General features: G+C 49.3%; 1 protein-coding gene across 3 annotated transcripts in view; it reads left to right on the forward strand.

Moving 5' to 3' along the window:
• The first annotated feature begins 1796 nt into the window (after positions 1-1796).
• Positions 1797-17702, forward strand: part of LOC127584074 (CTD small phosphatase-like protein 2) — a 70568-nt gene continuing 54662 nt past the window's right edge. For 2 of the 3 annotated variants that reach the window (XM_052040622.1, XM_052040621.1), the window contains exons 1-2: positions 1806-1972; positions 7099-7150. The gene's annotated coding sequence lies outside the window, so the exon portion shown is untranslated. Of the gene's footprint in view, positions 1973-7098; positions 7151-17702 lie in introns of all 3 variants that reach the window. The other variant, XM_052040623.1, reaches the window with a different exon arrangement.

The following is a 17702-nucleotide window of genomic DNA, read 5'->3' on the forward strand; positions in this document are numbered from 1 at the left end:
GAAATTTTTATGTAGCAAGTTGTGATCTGGAACCTGATGCTGGAAAGAGCAGTGGTGATATTCTGAAAGGAATATTTGCAGCAAGCTATCAGTACCGAACTGTACAATCAGGATGCAGTCAAGTAAGAAAGGGTGAGAAAAGATTAACAACGACATTTTTGGGACTGGAGCAGTTGAGTTACAAGGAGAGGTTGGGACAGTTTTCCCTGGAGCAAAGGAGGCTGATGGGTGACCTTATAGAGGTATATAAAATCATGAGGGTTATAGATAAGGTGTACAGTTCCAGTTCCCCCTGAGTAGGGGAGTCTGAAATTTTAGGACATAGATATAAGATGAGAGGGGAAAGATTTAATTGGTAATTGGATTATTATTGACCAAGATACAGTGAAGCGCTTTGTTTTGCATGCTACACAGACAGGTCATTCCAAACACTAGTACACTGAGGTAGCACAAATGGAAAAGCAATAAACATAATGCTGAATATATTGGTATTGGTCTATTATTGTCACTTGTACCGAGGTACAGTGAAAAACATGTCTTGCATACTGATTGTACAGGTCAATTCATTACACAGTGCAGTTACATTGGGTTAGTACAGTGTGCATTGATGTAGTACAGGTTAAAAACAGTAACAGTACACAGTAAAGTGTCACAGCTACAGAGAAAGTGCAGTGCAATAAGGTGCAAGGTCACAACAAGGTAGATCGTGAGGTCATAGGCCATCTCATCATATAAGGGAACCATTCAATAGTCTTAACACAGTGGGGTAGAAGCTGTCCTTGTCTGGTGGTACGTGCCTTCAGTCTCATGTATCTTCTACCCGATGGAAGAGGAAGGAAGAGAGAATGTCCTGGTGGGTGGGGTCTTTGATTATGCTGGCTGCTTTGCCAAGACAATGAGAGGTAAAGAGAGAGTCCAAGGAGGGGAGGCTGGTGTCTGTGACGTGCTGAGCTGTGTCCACAACTCTCTGCAGTTTCTTGCGGTCCTGGGCAGGGCAGTTGCCGTACCAAGCCGTGATACATCCAGATAGGATGCTTTCCATGGTGTGGCGGTAAAAGTTGGTGAGTGTCAAAGGGGACAAACCAGAGAAAGTGCAAAGCGGATGTGAGGGTGGTCATATAGGGAATGTGCTGCCAGAGGCAGTGGTAGAGGCGGCTACAATAGCAACATTTAAAAGATATTTAGACAGGTGCATGGATAGGAAAGGCTGAGAGGGATGCGGGCCAAACGCAAGCAAATGGAACTTGCTCAGGTAGGCAACTTGGTCAGCACGGACGAGTCGGGCCGAAGGGCCTGTTTCTGTGCTGGATGACTAATGGATTGAACCAGGCGCTTTAGTGCATTGAAACCTCCATGAGACACACGAGTACCGGGCCCTCTCGGACTCTGCCCCCAGCCCAGGTCACAGGCCAGTTTGGGGGAAGTCATTGCTCCTGCTGCTCCCCGACCATGGACCTTCCCTTCCTCCACAGCCGCTGCCCGACCTGCGGGCCATTTCCCTGCCTCATGCCAGGTTTCCAGCCCAGAAGATAAGAGGAACAGAATTGGGCCGTTCGGCCCGTCAGTGCCCTGGTGTCGGTTGACCCAAGTGCGGGGGGGGGGGGGGGGGGGGGGGGGACGACGACGCTCACTCACCGGTCGGCGGCCGTTTGAAGTTGGCGGGAAGCGAGGGGCAGGGGGCGTGGCGTCGGCGCCGGCCGCTGATTGGTTGGCTGGCTGGCGGGCGGGAGAGGGGGGGCGCGGTCTGCGCGCGCGCCGCCGGCGCGCACCCCCCCCCCCACCGCGCGTGCGGACGTGCGCGGGCACGCGCTGCATCCGGGTTCCCGGCCGGGAGCCGTCTCTCCCTGTGTGTGCGCGGCGGCGGGAAATGGCGCCCGAATGCTGGCGAGTGTAAACAGCGGGCGGGCGAGCGGCGCGGCGACTCGGAGCGGCCCGCAGGCCCCGCGGACACACGGCGGCAGCCCGCGGCCCGGTAAGTCTGCGGGGCGGGGGCGGCGGAGGCCTGGCTTGGTGTAACCCGACTCCCCTCGGCCGGGTTCCCCTGGCCGCCAACTGACAAAGGGGAGTCCGGGCCCATCGCGCCGCGCTGCCTGGCGGCGGCGGCCTACTCCAGTCCGGGGATGCGCTTCGGGCCTGCCCTTCGACGGGTCCCGGGCGGACTGGCAGCGGCCACGGGGCCGCCTCAGGGTGCTGGGCCCTGGATGGATGTTAGGCCGCGGGCTCCCTCTCAGGCCTCCGGCGGAAACCCGTGGCCGCTGTTGACCATGGAAGGGCCCGGGACGGTGGCGCTGGCGGTGGGACCTGGGTGGGGGGGGGGGGGGGGCGGAGGAAAGGTCAGGGGCGGCAGCCCCGCCCCCACCGGCACCCCCGGACATTAGTGCGCCCCGTCCCCGTCCAGGACCACGCCCCCTCATCGCCCTCCCCCAGCGCCACGCCCCCTCCGCTGGCCACACCCCCTCACTGCAGCTCGGCTTCTCCCCCTCCCACGCTCCTCCCCCTGCCCCTCTTCGCTACCCACTTCCCATCCCCCTCTCATCCCTTCCCTTCCCTTCCCCTCCCCTCTCATCCCTTCCCTTCCCTTCCCCCTCTCATCCCTTCCCCCTCCTCCTCCCCCCTCCTCCTCCTCCCCCCTCTCCTCCCCCTCCCCCCTCTCCTCCCCCCTCTCCTCCCCCCTCTCCTCCTCCCCTCCTCCTCCCCCTCCCCCCCTCCCCCCCTTCCCCCCCTCCCCCCTTCCCCCCCTCCCCCCTCCCCCCCTCCCCCCTCCCCCCCTCCCCCCTCCCCCCCTTCCCCCCTCCCTCCCCCTCCTCCCCCCTCCCCCCTCCCTCCCCCCCCTCCCCCCCTCCCTCCCCCCCCTCCCCCCCCTCCCTCCCCCCCCCTCCCCCCCCTCCCCCCCCCTCCCCCCCCTCCCTCCCCCCCCTCCCCCCCCTCCCCCCCTCCCTCCCCCCCCTCCCCCCCTCCCTCCCCCCCCTCCCCCCTCACTCCCCCCCCCTCCCCCCTCCCTCCCCCCTCACTCCCCCCTCCCTCCCCCCTCCCTCCCCTCCTCCCCCCTCCCCCTCCCCCCCTCCCACCCCTCCCCCCCTCCTCCTCCCCCTCCCCCTCCCCCTCCCCCCTCCTCCCCTCCCCTCCCCCTCCTCCCCTCCCCCTCCCCCTCCTCCCCTCCCCCTCCTCCCCTCCCCCCCTCCCCCTCCCCCTCCCCCTCCCCTCCCCCCTCCCCCTCCCCCCTCCCCCTCCTCCCCCATCCCCTCCCCCCCTCCTCCCCTTCCCCTCCCCCCCTCCTCCCCTTCCCCTCCCCCCCCTCCTCCCCTTCCCCTCCCCCCCTCCTCCCCTTCCCCTCCCCCCCTCCTCCCCCCCCCCTCCCCCCTCCCCCCCCTTCCCCCTCCCCCCCTCCCCCTCCCCTCCTCCCTTCCCCTCCCCCCTCCCCCTCCTCCCCTTCCCCTCCCCTCCTCCCCTTCCCCTCCCCTCCTCCCTTCCCCTCCCCCTCCTCCTCCCTTCCCCTCCCCCTCCTCCACTTCCCTCCCCCTCCTCCCTTCCCCTCCCCCTCCTCCCTCCCCCCTCCTCCCCTTCCCCTCCCCCTCCTCCCCTTCCCCTCCCCTCCTCCCCTCCCCCTCCCCTCCTCCCCTCCCCCTCCCCCTCCTCCCCTCCCCCTCCTCCCCTTCCCCTCCCCCCCTTCCCCTCCCCCTCCTCCCCTTCCCCCCCTCCCCCTCCTCCCCTTCCCCCCTCCCCCTCCTCCCCTTCCCCCCCCCTCCCCCTCCTCCCCTTCCCCCCCCCTCCCCCTCCTCCCCTTCCCTCCCCCTCCTCCCCTTCCCCCCCCTCCCCCTCCCCCCTCCTCCCCCCCCCCCTTCCCCCCCCCCCCCCCCTCCCCCCCTTCCCCCCCCTCCCCCTCCCCCCTTCCCCCCTCCCCCTCCCCCCTCCCCCCCCCCCCCTCTCTCCCCCTCCTCCCCTTCCCCCCCCCTCCCCCCCCCCCCTCCCCCCCCTCCCCCCTCCCCCCCTCCCCCTCCCCCTTCCCCCCCTCCCCCCCCCCTTCCCCCCCCTCCCCCTCCTCCCCCTCCCCCCTCCCCCCTCCTCCCTCCTCCCCCTCCCCCCTCCCCCCCCCCTCTCCCCCCCCCTCCCCCCCCTCCCTCTCCCCCCTCCCCCCTCCCCCCTCCCTCCCCTCTTCCCCCCCCTCCCCCTCCCCCCCTCCCCCCCCCCCCCCCCTCCCCCCCCTCCCCTCCCCCCCTCCCCCCCCTCCCCTTCCCCCCCACCCCTCCCCCCCCTCCCCCTCCCCCTCCCCCCCTCCCCCTCCTCCCCCTCCCCCCCCCCTCCCCCCCCCCCCTCCCCCCCTCCCCCCTCCCCCCCTCCCCTCCCCCGCCGCCCCTCCCACCCTCCTCCCCCTCCCCCTCCCCCCATCCTCCCCTCCCCCCCTCTCCGCCCTCCTCCCCCTCCCCCCCTCCGCCCTATATCCCTCCCCCGCCCTCTCCTCCCACCTCCCCCTCCCCTCTCCTCCCCGCCGCCTCCCCCCTCCTCCCGCCCTCCCGCCTCTCCTTCCCCCTCCCCTGCCCCCCTCTACTCCCCCCTCCCCCTCTCCGCCCCCCTCCCCCCTCCGTCCCTTCCCCCCTCCCACCCCCTCCCTCCCACCTTCCCCCCCACCCCCTCCGCGCCCTTCCCTCCCCACCCCCTCCTCCCTTCCCCCCACCCCTCCTCCCACCCTCCCCCTCTCCTCCCCCCCTCCCCCCCTCTCCTCCCCCCCTCCCCCCCCTCTCCTCCCCCCCTCCCCCCCCTCTCCCTCGCCCCCCTCCCCCCCTGCTCCTCCCCCCTCGCCCCCTCTCCTCCGCCCCCTCCCCTCCCCTCTCCTCCCCCCCTCTCCACCCCTCTCCTCCCCCCCCTCCCCCCCTCTCCTCTCCCCCCCCTCCCCCCTCCCCCCCTCCCCTTCCCCCCCTTCCCCCCCCTTCCCTTCCCCCCCCTTCCCCCCCCTTCCCCCCCCTCCACCCTTCCCCCCTCCCCTTCCCCCCCCTTCCCCCCCCTTCCCCCCCCTCCCCCTCCTCCCCTCCCCCCCCTCCCCCTCCTCCCCTTCCCCCCCCTCCCCCTCCTCCCCTCCCCCCCCTCCCCCCCCTCCCCCTCCCCCCCCTCCCCCTCCCCCCCCCCTCCCCCCCTCCCCCTCCCCCCTCCCCCCCTCTCCCCCCCTCCCCCCCCCTCCCCCCCCCTCCCCCTCCCCCCCCTCCCCTCCCCCCCCTCCCCCTCCCCCCTCCCCTCCCCCCTCCCCCCTCCCCTCCCCCCTCCCCCTCCCCCCTCCCCTCCCCCCCTCCCCTCCTCCCCCTCCCCCCCTCCCCTCCCCCCTCCCCTCCTCCCCCTCCCCCTCCCCATCCCCCCTCCCCTCCCCCCCTCCCCTCCCCCCCCTCCCCCCTCCCCTCCCCCCTCCCCTCCCCCCCCCCCTCCCCTCCCCCCCTCCCCTCCCCCCCCCTCCCCTCCCCCCTCCCCTCCTCCCCCCTCCCCCTCCCCTCCCCCCTCCCCTCCCCCCCCTCCCCCCCTCCCCCCCCTCCCCCCCTCCCCCCCTCCCCTCCCCCCCTCCCCTCCCCCCCTCCCCTCCCCCCTCCCCTCCCCCCCTCCCCCCCTCTCCTCCCCCCCTCTCCTCCCCCCCTCCCCCCCCTCTCCTCCCCCCCTCCCCCCCTCTCCTCTCCCCCCCCTCCACCCTCCCCCCTCCCCCCCCTCCACCCTCCCCCCCCTCCCCCCCCTCCCCCTCCCCCCCCTCCCCCCCTCCCCCCCCTCCCCCTCCCCCCCCCTCCCCTCCCCCTCCCCCCCCCCTCCCCCTCTCCTCCCCTCCCCCCCTCCCCTCCCCCCCTCTCCTCCCCTCCTCCCCTCCCCCCCTCTCCTCCCCTCCCCCCCTCTCCTCCCCTCCCCCCCTCTCCTCCCCTCCCCATTAATGGAACTTATCGGTCAATAGTTTTTATGGGCAGTTGGAGAGGAAATTCAGTGACCAAAATTCAGGTGCACAGGTTGTTCATGCTCCTTGTGTTCCTGCCTGCCAAATTACGCATAGTGCTGGACAAAAATCAGCTGCTGTGACATTCTACATCTGCCCTGCTTACTGACTGCCACAGAAGCATGTTTGGGGAGGCAGGCTGCGAATCTGGCAGCTTCTTCATGCTTGTCTCAGTGGAGTTGCCAATTTTAAAATCACCTGGCCTGCACTAATAGCTGATTTTAGGCTTTCCCCCAGGAGAAATTTAAAACATTGGAAGCAAGACATGAGGCTTGGGCCAGGGTATACTAGAGGCCAAATGAGGTAACTGCTGTTAACTCACGACGATTATCTGCTTAGGAGACCTTGGCTCAAGACCTTTATTGTCTATTTATAATTGTTCTGAGGAAAGGTTGATGACTTACCTTCCCAAAACTCATCACTGCCAAAGGACTATTAAGAGTCATCTATTGAGTTTCAAGAGTCATTTTTCCAGGTTTTATGATTAGCAATTTTTATTGGCATATCTTTCAGCCCACAACTTGCCAGATTTATTGAATTTAATTTCACAGAGTGCATGGTGGGATTTGAGTTCATTTCTGGTATCGTAACAATTTCCGTATAATGAGGTGCTGCAATTTTATAGTTGGCACACAGCCGACTGATGCATGGGACCTGGATCGGAGAATGCAAGAGCAGTAACTTTGTATCAAACCACGTTACAATAAACAAAAGATTTAAGCCCAAAGTAGTGTGCCATATGTGATTTACATCATCCACTTTGTTCTCAATCAGAATTCTTATAGACAAATTGAGTGGATTTTACCAGTTAGTTGACTTGCTTTTAAATGCAAGGAGGGGAATAAGCATTATAAGCATAAATGTATCTGAAGTGATAATTGTATGAACAATGAATTAATGCCAAAGTTATGGAATAACAAAGCCCAGAGAAAAGTTAATTTGCTCTTGTGGTTCTGCTGGCTCTTTGGTAGAGCTTTATAATTTATTTCGCTTCCACTTCCATTCCCTCATAATTTTTTTGCCCTTTAAGTGTTTATCAGATTTTTTTTTGTTTGTAAGGTATTATTGAATATTGAATAGCAGTTCCTCTGGTAAAATAGGCGACTGATCTAACAGTTATGTTTGCTTGATTTTCATTACAGAATAGAATTGAGGTTCCATGGTGTGATTTCATCTCCATTTCAGAATATAAATGTAAGTAATAGATATAAGGATAAGATGTTTTCACACGGTACAGTACTGGGCTCCAGTCTTTGAGCTGTCTACTCCTGTAGCCTGTAAAGAAAAAAAATCACACACTGGATTTGTGCCACAGAAAACAATATTGTCTGTTCAAATTATTTACAGCTGTCAGAAGAAACATTCGTCCTTTCATTGTAACCCATTTTTGCACTTGGATCTCAGTTTAAGGCAGTATTGTTAATACTTTCCATTGCCCAGTTTCTTTCTTCCACATTTCTATCTCTATTCCTCTCCTGAAAAAAAACACGCAGAGTATTTTTGTTACTTTAAATTATAAGATGGCTTAATCTGCATGCTGTGTGCCATTCCATGTGAAAGAGGGTGGTCTTGTGATTTGCATGCTCTGTTATTGCTGTTGGGTGTACACCGATCAATTTGCCATTTGTTTCTTTTTTCCATTCACGATGGCACAGTTGAGGTCAGAATTGTGTGACTGGATGCAGAAAAATGTATGTTAAGGCACATTGAACATTTTTACTTGTAATGATCTGTTGTGGCCATCTTATATTATGCAGATCCAAAGGCAGAATGCTTTGGATGCTGGAAACCTGAAGACAGGAAATTCTAAGCAGAATTAGGCACCATTTGTGGAGAGAGAAACAGTTTTAAGTTAAATACATATTTATCAATGATCTGAACCATCGACTCTTTCTTTCTTCATGGAGGCAGCTTTCCTGCGTTTTCTGTTGATTGCATGCTTTGTGAAATTTCTTGCAATAAGGTGAAGGTGTTTCTTGTCCTTTTTTTCCTCGTGGGGACAATTTTAATATCCTTTATCCCATAATTTCCAAACTAATTGAATTTTTAATAAATGAAATCTGTTGTGATTAAGTAATGAACAAAATATCTGACCACTACTTAATATATTGTTTGTAGATTTGCTCACTGTTGCACTTTGCTGGGGCATGTTTTTAATTTGAAAAGAACTTAATATGACACACAGGGCATTCAAATGCAGCTTCTTTTTACATCCTTTGGATTTCATTGTCCAGCTTCTTAATAGAGTACTTGTGTTACAAGCAATAGTTTTGTTTGAGTTGTTTTGTGATGTCGTACTTGACATTGGTGCAGAATCTATTGTACCCACTAGTGCTAAAAGCAGAGCTTTACTGTACATGAAATGTAATACTTCACAGGTTTGGATGAAATATACAAGTTGGGAGGAAAAACTTACACAAAGACTACCTGAAAATGTGCAACAGAGTAAATTGGTAAATTGGTTTATTATTGTCAAATTTACTGAGGTACAGTGAAAAACTTGTCTTGCATTCCGTTCATACAGATGAGTTAATTACAGTGCATTCAGGTAGTACAAAGTAAAACAATACAGAATGTAGAATAAAGTGTTAATTACAGAGAAAATGCGGGGCAGGTAGACAATAAGATGCAAAGTCATGACAAGGTAGATTGTGAGGTCACGTGTCCCATCTTATCGTACTGGGGACCTTATAACAGCGGGATAAATGTTGTCCTTGAGCCTGGTGGTACATGCTTTCAGGCTTTTGTATCTTCTGCCTGATGGGAGAGGGGAGAAGAGAGAATGTTTAGGGTGGGTGGGGTCTTCTATTATGCTGGCTGCTTTACTGAGGCAGCGAGAAGTTTAGACAGAGTCCATGGAGGGGAGGCTGGTTCCCATTATGTGCCGAGCTGTGTCCACAACTCTCTCCAGTTTCTTGTGGTCACGGGCAGAGCAGTTGCCATACCAATCTGTGATGCATCCGGATAGGATGCTTTCTATGGTGCATTGATAAAAATTAAACATGCCAAATTTCTTTAGCCTCCTGAGGAAGTAGAGGTACTAGTGAGCGTTCTTGGCCGTGGTGTCCATGTGGTTGGACCAGGACAGGCTAAAATGTTCCATAGGTATTGTACCTGAGCTCAAAATCTAGGGTGACTTAGTAACCAAGATTTATAAATGAAGTATTGGGCCAGTATCTAAACTACACTAACAGAAAAGAGTGACTCCAATACTATACCCTTTGAGTAACTTTTCTTTAGACTCCTTTCCATCTTCCCGGTTGATACCAATGTATTATGTTATTGGCGAATATTTTCTATGCTCTGAAGTTCTTTAGCTAAAACTTTTCCTCGCTCCACATCTTTCTCCCTTTAAAATGCTCGATAAAATCTACTTCTGACTGACCAAACTTTTGGACACCTGTCCTAATATCGTAATAATTACGTGATTCAAATCACATTCCAATGGAGCACCTTTGGAAGTTTTACTTTATTGACCTAATATAAAGGCCAGATGTTACGAAGAACGTCCAACTGCAATATTTTCTTTGTCCTTTTGTACTGAGCCTTGGTAAATTTTGTTATGAATATATTGTGTTCCTTGCAGGAATGGTAAAAGATATTTTGATAATTTGTGTCATAATTTCAAAACAGCTAGTTACACAGTATTTCAAACCACAAGATGATAAACATTGACAAATTCAGGATTCAAAACGCTAAATGTATGTGGTATAACCAGAGCTTCTACAAAATAGCACCATTAAGAAAACATTTCCAGGCATCATCATGCCAAAATTGATGGCAAGCCTCATTAAGCATAGATGGTGAGTGATTAAATTTGGGAATGATCATTGGAGATCTGGGAGTGATCTGTGTTAAACTAAAGGTTGGAGTTAAGTATTTACAGTCTTGATCCGAATCCCCAGTGTAGTTCTTGAATCATTCTACAATAACCTATATTTTATATTATGGCCAAATCTTATTCCCAGTGGAATAGTGGGGCATGGATTGGGTATGTCTGAAGCCTGGAATGATATTTGTGAAAAGAGTTAAAATTGGGATGGAGATTGGGGTGCACAGGGACAGGCACCATTATTGACTTTTGGTGATGTCTGTGTCTTTGATCAATTTTCTAATATTAATACTGAAAATTTACAAAATGTATAGTGTGCATGGATCAACAGCTTTTTCCTCCCATTGTATTAATTTATTGTTAATAAGGAAAGCTGATGCTTTTGGCTCAGGTGTTGAGCATTTTTTTTACTTGTAATGAAAATGTTTGGGAAAAGTAGAATCTCTTAATTCTCGATTAAAATGCCCATAGTTGTATGAACAGCAATCTGAAAATGATTGATCTTTACCTCTTTTTAATTTTATATGTATCAAGTATGGAATAATCGATCTGTTTCTCCCAGGCATCAGAGTTTATGAGATTTCTAGTAGCAATTCCAGATATGTCTAATGTTGCAATCTGCCTTTTACCTCCCTTTGGGATCCTATTCCTTCTCTCCCAGTCATGTTCTAGAATTTCCTTTTCCCAGTTCCACTATGCTGGATGCCCAAAAGCTTTTTTAAAAAAAGTAAATTTGTTTCCTTGGCCATCCCTCCAATCCTACTTTGTCTCGCTGTCTTTATTCCTCATACCTATCCAATGAGCTTTGTGGTGTTACTATACTATGAAATTGTGATACAGATATAAGCTAATAACGACGTTGCCTCTCTGTAGTTGTGTTTCTGATCACAGTTTGTGTTGACTTCTACAAATTTTTAGAAATACTACTGATATCCTTGCACCACTTGCAAAGCTTTAATCCAAAACATAAAAGTGCAGAAATTACTGAAGCCCAGAGTAAAATTCACTATTTTCTATTTTTCTAGCAATCTACTTTTTCTCACATCTCCCTTCTCCCAAAGATTGCTGCAATCATGGTTTAAACCCATGAGAAATCTTTTTACTTAATGTGACTATTGTATAATATCTTGAAGAGTTAAATAGTTGTTGTTTAATATCTTACTGCTTTAGCATAGATGACCATTTTTATGTATTGTAAATGCTGTTGAAAGTTAATATTTTTAACTTTTGTTTTCCTTTGATGTTAAAACTTTTTGATAATTTTCACCATGCATTCTTTCTGCTTCACGCGTGTGTCTGGTTTCATTTGTGACCACTCATTTTGATGATAGAATTTGTTCCAATATTTAGTATAACTTTCTTTGCAGTCAGTGCATTGATGCAGTTATAGATCATATTTTGGGTCCTTTCTCTCTATTCTTCTCTATGAGGGAATTAATTTTTGCATTGATTGCACTGCCAACCTTTTAGTTTCTTGTGCTCCCTATGGATTGGTGTTGTATTTAGAGAATCTGAGCAATAAACTGGGTGAAATGAATCTTTCCTAAAATCACTGACATTTGCTGAATGACATTTTGGCAGTGGCTACTTTCTGATATCTTCCCAAGTTTCCCAAAACTGCACAGGTTACTGAATTATTGCTGCTGAGTTTTTGCTTTTAGCTTCAATCTGCTACCTTAGCCTCTGAGGGTAATTGTGGAACAGTCTCAGCTGGCAGCTATTATATGTGACAACGTGGTGCTGCGCTTATTGTTGATAAAGATGTTACTTGAACTTGGCTTGTTTCTCTGAAATTAGAAAGGTAAATCTTAAGGGATCCATTATCTTGTTTAGAGTTCAAGTCTACATTTTAGATTAAGTATCATCCAGGTCAGCCAATGCATATTGTTCTGGTATTATAGAATTATAGGAGCACACAGCACAGAAATGGGCCCTTTCGTTCCACCTCATCCATGCTGACCATGATGCTAATTCCATTTGCCCGCATTAGGTTTGTATTATTATCCCTTAATAAGTTCTTTTTCCATTGTAATTGTATCTGCCTCCTCTGGCAGTTCATTCCAGATATTCACCACACTCTGTCTGGAAAAACTTACACCTCAGATCACCTTTAAATTTCTCCCTCTCACCTTAAAGGTGTGCCCTTCAGTTCTAAACTCTTCTGCCCTAGGAAAAAGATTCTATCTATCCTATCTATGCTCCTCATAATGTTATAAACCTCTATCAGGTCCTCCTCAGCCTCCTACATGCCGGTGAGAATATCCAGCCTATCCAATCTCTCCTTATAACTATAGCTCTCCATTCTAGGCAAAATCTTGGTGAATCTTTTCTGCACTCTATTGCTACCACATCCTTCCTGTAGTGTGGTGACTAGAGCCATATGTAATACTCCAATTGCGGTCTAACTAATGTTTTGTACAGCTGCCACATGATGTCCTGACTCTTCTACTCATTGCCTCGGCCTATGAAGGCAAGTATACCCAATGCCTCTTTCACCCCATATCAACCTGCGTTGTCACTTTCAGGGAGCCATTGATTGTACTCAAAGGTCTCTCTGTACATCAATGCTCCTAAGGTCCCTGCCATTTGGTCTGTATGTCCTACTAGAATTTGATCTCTCAAAGTGCATTACCTCATACTTGTCTGGAATAAATTCTATCTGTTGCACTCTACCCAATTTTCCAGCTGATCTCTGTCCTCCTGTATTCTTAGATAACCTTCGCTATTTACTACTCCATTAATTTTGTGTCATCTGCCAACTAACCAATCATGCCTCCAACAAAGGTCCTAGCACTGATCCCTGTGGTACACCAATTGTTACAGACTTCTAGTCAGAAAAACACCCACCACTATGCCTCCTTTCACCCAGCTAATTTTGGATCCAGTTTGCCAACATGCCTTGGATCCCTTGTGCCTTAGCTTTCTGGACCAGACTAACATGTGGAACCTTGTCAAAAGCCTTACTAAAGTCCATGCAAACCACATCTATCTACTGCTCTGCTTTCATCAATTTTCTTACCTGCCTTCCCAAAAATCTCAATCATATTTGTGAGACATGATCTCTACTGCATAAAACCACACTGACGACTCCTAATCAGTCCCTTCCTTTCCAAGTTAACATAAATTATATCCCTCAGAACTCTCTTCAATTCCTACCACCTATGTAAGGCTCACCGGCCTGTATAGTTTCCAGGCTTAACCCTACTGCCTTTTTTGAACAAAGGGACAACATTATCTATCCTCCGCAGAAAGCAAACTGCTGGAAGAACTCAAGTAGGTCAAGCAGCATCAGTGGAGGCAAAAGAATGGCCGACGTTTTGGGTCAAGACCCTGCATGTGGACTGAGGGGAAAATGGTCCTATAAGGAGAGAGGGAGGGGTGAGACGGGCTGGTAGGTAGTAGGTGGAACCACGTGAATTTGGACATGATAGGCAGATGGAGCCAGGTAATTAGCTATCGTCCAGTAGTTTGGTACCTCACCCATGGCTAATGAAGATGCTAAGATCTCCATCGGAGCCCCAGCAGATCTCCTCCCTTTAGTATCCTGGGACAAATTCTGTCTGGCCCTGGGGATTTAACCACTCTAATGTGCTCACATATTTCTAGCACTTCCTCCTTCCTGATACAATAATACTTTTAGTATCATTTTTGATAATCCTCAAACATCTGCTTTCCTGCTTTATAATGTCCTTGATTGCTGCAAGCAAGTTGTACTTCTGGTTCTCTATCTTTGACGTACTTGCACTCATTTAAGTCTTTTACTTTCTCGTGACGTGACAAATGGTCTCTCTTGCTCTTTTTCCTAGTGTAGGTAAAGCTAGTAAAGGCAAGTGTGGCTCCCTTATGGCTTGGTGAATCTGTTATGGCAAATAAAGACATGCAGAGGAATTAAACAATTACTGCCAGAAACGTAAAGAAGTAAACTTTGAAGAGTCTAGCAAGAATGAGGAATGGAAAGAAATCAGTATGTCAAAAAAAAAGTACCAGAGAAGTTGCTGAGCCGAAACTGATAAATCCAAAGAACGCATGAACGTGATATACATCCCAGAGTTTTGAAATAGTGGATTGTCTGGTTATCATCTTCAAAAATTCTACAGATTTTGGAATTGTTCCTTTGGACTGGAGGGTAGTAAATGTGACCCCACTATTTAAGAAGGGAGGGAGAGGAAAAGCAAATAACTACTGCTCTGTTAATCTGATATAAGTAGGAGGGAAAATGCTGTAACTTGTAATGAAGGATATCATAACAGAATATTGAAAATTGTAATAGAGCAGAGTCAGAATGGATTTATGTTGGAAAAATAATGCTTGACTAATCTACTGGAGTTCTTTGAGGATGTGACAGGTAGGATAGATGAGGAAAATCAGTGGATGTGGTGTATTTGGATTTTCAGAAGGCTTTTGATAAAGTCCGACACAGAAGGTTGGTCGACAAAGTTAGAGCAAACAGAACTGTTGGTAATATACTGACATGCATTGAGAATTGGTTCTTGGACAGAAAGCCAAGAAATGGACTAAATGGATCTTGGTCAGATTTGCAGACTTTGACTAGTTGGGCACCACAAGGATCAGTGCTAGGGCTATTCACAATCTGTATCAATAATTTATCTGAGGGGACTAATTGTCATGTTTGCAAGTTTGCTGATGATACTAAACAAGGTGGGATTGTGAGTAAGAAGGAAAATGTAAGGAGACTTCAGGGGGACTTTGAGTGAGTGAATGAGAGCATGGCAGATGGAATATAATGTGGACAAATGTGTTGTAGTTCACTTTGGTGGACAACACAAAAAGCAGCGTATTTTTTTAAATGGTTAGAGACTGGGTAATGTTGGTAAATCTCAGTGTCTCAAAGCCACTAACGTAAACATTTATTTCCTCCTGTAACCTATAGCTGGTTGTGAGTTGTTCACTTGAGCTTTTGCACTGTATGGTGAAGTTACTCCATATGCTATTAGGTAGGAGTTGCTGAATTTGACAGTGACATTGTGTCATGAAGAGAGAAACTAGCAGGTGGTAGGTTTTCCCTTGTCCATGGTGGGGGAATCTACAAGTTTTGGAAGTCCCACTGAAGAAGCCATGACTTGTTGCTGCAGTGCATGTATACAGTGCAGCCACATTGTGGTGGAGGGAATGTGCATTGAAGGAAGCTGGAATTTGCAATAATTTAGTGATACTACGCTTGTAAATTAATGCAGATGTTTGCAAGTCAACTGTAGGTGTATAATTTTTTTTAATGCAAAATATTCTCATACTATCGTTTTTCCCTCCAAATTTCTATTGTTTTTCAAACACTCTAATCAAAGCATTCAACATTTTTCTTGTGTTGCCAGTTCATATCAGCTGTTTGATGTGTATATTTCTTGACGATACACAGTTGGTCCTTCATAAGAGTATGTATGGCTGATTCTGATTTTCTTTTCATTACCCTGTATCGGGTTTATAGCAAGTATTCCAACTCAAGAAAGTAACAACAGAAATTAACCTGTGCAAACCTGGCACAAATAAAGTTTTTTTTCCCCCCAAAATCAGTTTACAATTGATGTATTTAGTGGTATGTAACTATACTGACCTACGTATAAGCTATTTCCCATCCATGGCGCCTACTGTATGACTCTTCATACACAAAATAAAAACAGCATCTAAAAAACAGGCGACTTTGGGTGGAGCTTGTTTATCAAAACTAAAAGGTCTCCACCCAGAATGCTAACCTGTCGTTACTTTTCATTTACGGAAGGACTTGCTACATATCACCATCATTTTCTATTTTTCATTTGTATTTTGGAGGTTCCGTTTTTCTGTATTTTAAGTCTTGATGCCGTTATTGAAATTGTCACTTTATTTAACTGCCAATAATTATATTGGTGATCAGATTGCTCTAAATGTGTATGAAAGCAATGAGCTTTACCATTTATTTCTATTTGGACTACTGTATTTTAGCTCTAAAGTTCATTGTTAATGTGCAGCTTGTGATGATATCTATTTCTTAGTTGTCATACTGAAAATTTTCAGTTGAATCAGCTGCAGTAATTGACGTCAGAATGGCTTATGGGTGTAAAAGTGTGCTAGTAAACTTTTCCATTAAAGTGGAGAGGGGTGAAAGAGAACAGAAACTGCTCTGGGCTTAGACCAATGAGAGTCTGTGCTTTGTTGGAATAGCCTGTTAGTGTGCTCCATTCCTAACCCAGATTTTTTAAAGAATGGTGAGGCTATTTCCTTTATATTATTTACTTTGTTACATGTTCTGCTAAAACAGGCAGTGTGCTCTTGTGCTTCTTCTGTAATATGATTGGCAGAATTTGTTCAAGATTAACTGTGTGTGTAAAATGCACACAGGAGAAAAATGAATTCAAGTTAGGTCTTGCAGGAGTTATTTAATTATGAGCAGCTGTTATGTCAATTAGAATTAAATTGAACAGTAAAAAGCATGGCACTGTAATGATCTTTGTCCTTCCCTTGCCATGAAGAGGTAAGCTTTCATTAAAGTTGTTTTTTGTTAAAGCCCTCTCTCCCCTTACAAAAGGCATTTAATAGATAGCCATGTATTTTCTAACATAGAAAGAAAACCAGAGAAGAGACACTTCCAGCAACTGTAATGAACTTTATAAAATAGATCTGACTGAAGGCCTGGATCACTTGACCAGTCAAAACATATTTAACAGTGTAGAAAACCGAGAGCAAATTAGGGAGAGACAGAAAAAGAGAGAAAATCTTTAAAAAGCTGACCAATCATCTATAAGTATGTCACATAGAATTATTAATTTTGATCGTGCAGCATATATGTATCAGCATACATGTTCTGGAAATGTTGAGGTGTCTTAGCTCACATGATAAGCAAAAGCTCTTAGTTGAAAGCCAGTGGTGAATTTGATTACTTAATTATATTTGGCCATGTAGTAAAAGATTATTGGCATAAAATTGCTTCATATTAACTCTTTTAATTCAATGTTGAGATGGGGACATGAGATGAAGTTGAAGCCTCTGCTGAAAACTGATCATTCGGAATCAGAGAGGGGAAGATCAGAAGGGATGGTGAAAATGCAATGGGGGGGGGGGTGAAGCTGGGGAGAGATGGGGTTAGAAGGAAAGGCAGGAGGAGATATCCCTCTTGAATTCTTCAACTTTAAATAACTTGCTCTTTCTTTATGTGAATTGGCCATTTTTGTCTGCCATCCTTTTATTTTGCTGGACATGTCCCAGCAGGCCAGACTATACAACATTAGCAACATGTTATACAAACGAAGAATCTGACCTTAACTCCCCCTTAACTGCCACATCATTTCATCCTACTGGAGAAATTCCCTTTGTTCTTCCCCTACTTTCTCTGCTATCCTGGTGCTGAAATGAAACCATTTGTCTTTCCACAGATGCTGCTTTAATTGCTGAGTTTTTCCAGAATTTTCTGTTTTTATTTTGGGGAGGAATGATACTAGCTAAGTATCCAGTTATATCAGTGGTAGGGAGATGTTGGATGAGAACAATACTGCCAACTGTGCTGGAGTTTGCAGTCAGGCTGAGTGATGTCATTACGTAGAATTACGTAGAATGTCATTATTGGGTTTGATCAGAGTAAGAAGCTGGAGTCTTCCTTTTAGGCACTCCTCCAGAACTAGGATGACTGCCTCCACGCTGTTGCTGTGGGTTCTGACATGATTAATGAGACCGTTTGGAGAAACAGCCTCTTCCACAAATGTGGCTGGAGATACCTGATAGAGCAGGGGTGAGGGTACTGGGTTGATGTGCTCCTTATGCCATTTTCACTGGGCTCCTATGTGCTAACGTACAGACTTGAGGTTCTCAATACCATCTAGAGTGCTTTTTCTGCACTTTGGGCAGTCAAACAGATTGCCAAGAATCAACAGGGATGTTGTATTTTTCCAATTGAATTTATCCTTGAATCCTTTCCTCTGACCACAT

This window comes from Pristis pectinata, chromosome 28 (assembly GCF_009764475.1).
Source record: "Pristis pectinata isolate sPriPec2 chromosome 28, sPriPec2.1.pri, whole genome shotgun sequence".
In the NCBI taxonomy this organism is placed as follows: Eukaryota; Metazoa; Chordata; class Chondrichthyes; order Rhinopristiformes; family Pristidae; genus Pristis; species Pristis pectinata.